This window comes from Cebus imitator, unplaced genomic scaffold, assembly GCF_001604975.1.
Source record: "Cebus imitator isolate Cc_AM_T3 unplaced genomic scaffold, Cebus_imitator-1.0 Scaffold233, whole genome shotgun sequence".
NCBI lineage: Eukaryota > Metazoa > Chordata > Mammalia > Primates > Cebidae > Cebus > Cebus imitator.
The window spans coordinates 3,368,438-3,371,107 of NW_016107548.1; positions in this window are offsets into that span (position 1 = coordinate 3,368,438).

A 2,670-nucleotide genomic window follows, 5' to 3' on the forward strand; every position below is an offset into this window, starting at 1 on the left:
ACCCAGAAAAATGAGGCGATCATGGTGGCAGCCATGTTTCCCGCTTGACTGAGCCTCCAATAAATATGGACTTTGCACCTCCAGACAGGGCTTGGGGCGGGCATCGTGCAGGATAGCCTGGAGCTGGCACCTATGCCAGCGGCCAGCTGGGAGCCAGGGGAACGGATTCTGGTCCCAGCAAAGCCCTTGCTCTCCTTCTGTGACCTCGGGGTCCAACTAAAATAGATTTGCACAGTCCCTTTCCAATTCACAATAAATAAATAAAGTGGCAGATGCAGTGACTTAAAAAGAGAGTGTTTCTTTTATGTGCTGTGTTTGACTACACGGGTGGTGGAGTCTGAGACCTAGGTTTGAATCCAGGTGTGTGGCTTTTGGTGAGTTGCTTAGTTAACCCCTTTCTCAGCCTCAATTTTTTAGTAGTGACACAGGGATAAGAAAACCTCCTTCTGGCCGGAGGTGGTAGCTCAAGCCTGTAATCCCAGAACTTTGGGAGGCTGAGGAGGGTGGATCACCTGAGGTCAGGAGTTCAAGATCAGGCTGACCAACATGGTGAAGCCCTGTCTCTACTAAAAATACAAAACAAAGCAAGGCGTGGTGGCAGGTGCCTATAATCCCAGGTACGCGGGAGGCTGAGGCAGGAGAATCACTTGAACCCAGGAGGCAGAGGTTGCAGTGAGCCGAGATTGTGCCACTGTACTCCAGCCTGGGCAACAGACCAAGACTCCTTTTCAACAAAAACCTGACAAACATAATTCACACATCCTACAATTCACCCATTCACAGTGTACAATTCAGGGTTTTCAGTGTGTCCACAAGGTTGTGCAACCATCACCGCTATCTAATTCCTGAACATTTCCCATATCCCCCAAAGAAACCTCAAACCCAATTAGCTGTCACTCCCCATCTCTCTAAATCCCCCACTCCTGGTAACCACAAATCCCCTTCCTGTCTCTGTGGATGTGCCTGTCCTGGACATTCATAGGGATGGGATCATACACTGTGCAGCCTGTGTCTGGCGTCTGTCACTGAGCTTGATGTCCTCAAGATGCATTCACGCTGGTACCTGTGGTTTTTTTGTTTGTTTTTTTTTTGAGATGGAGTTTCCATCTTGTTGCTCCTTCTCTCTCCACGCTGTAAAGTCTGAGCTTGAGCTCAGACTGCTGTGCTGGATGGGAGAATTTGAAGCCAGGGGATCTTAGCTTGCTGATTTTCATGGGGGTGGGACCTGCTGAGCCAGATTGCTTGGCTTCCCAGCTTCAGAGCCCTGTTTCTCACAGGAATGAGTGATTCCGTCTCGCTGGCATTCCGGGCACCACTGGTGTCTGCTGTGGCTAACCGGCTGCCCAGTTTTGTGCTGGAAACCCGGGGTACTGGTGTGGTAGGCACCGGAGGAAATCTCCTCATCTGCGGGTTGTGAAGATTGTGGGAAAAGCACAGTATTTGTGCCAGAGTGTTGGAGTGTCCGAAAAGTCCCTAATGGCTTCCCTTGGCTAGGAGAGGGAGGTCTCTGGCCCCTTGCACTTTCCTGGTGAGGTGACGCCTTACCCTGCTTCAGTTTGCACTCCTTGGGCTACACCCACTGTCTAGCCAGTCCCAATGAGATGAACCTGGTACCTCAGTTGGAAATGTGGCAGTCACTCGCCTTCTGCATCACGCTTGCTGGGAACTGTGGATCGGAGCTGTTCCTATTTGGCCATCTTGGCAGAAGTCCCCCTTAATGACATTTTTAATATGCTGAAAAGAACTATCGGTTTAGTTCTGGCATTTGAGATAACATTTTACATGCATAATAAAAATGATATATTAAAATCAATTATTTTTAACCCCACAATCCATGGGAACCATGATTCTTTCCTGGCCAGGCTAAGTAGCCATGCCCTGTAGATTCTCAAGGAGAATTACACCATTTCATAATCCAGAAAATCAAGGCCTTTTTAGAGTGTGACAGTCACTTACAGAGTGAAGAACATGAATTAGAGGGGATGAGCTGAATATTTGTTGGTAGTGAAGGAAAAAAATAGTAAAATTATTATTGATGTTACTTTAATTATTTGTACTGTCTGTTTCTAATATATGGCTTATAACCTAGGAAATATACCAATAAAATTACATAAGGATAGTAAATGAAACATTGTACACATATTATTAGTCCATGTTCAACTATTTTAGTAGTACTGGAGTGTGAGCTTCATATTTGAAGAACATTAAACTATTAATTTAATATGATTTCACAAATGCTTCTGGGTCCAAATTGCTAGTAGAACTAAACTCCCAAGGGTGCCAATGTATGCTGGCAGGAGCTCTCTGTGGTTTGGTTTTTGCAACTAAAATAAATGTGTTATTTTACTAGAGTAAGCCTTTGAAGAAATAATTTAAACAATTATACCATTATGTAGACACAAAAATCTATAAAATCATATAAATGATGCAGCTTTAGAGAAATTTTTACCCTAGCCATTAATTCCTGATCATTAGGCAGAAATGTGAATTGCCAAAAATTTGGCATTGCCCACATAAGTGTATTTATGAAACAGTGTGGTGAAAACTAAGCCACCTCCAGCCTGCTCAAAACCAGGTTTAAGCTGCTGGCTGCTGTGCTGCTTCACCAAGCACCTCAGCTCCAGCGGATGGGCTTCACCTCTGTTTCACAGAGAAGTCCCTTTTGCCTAA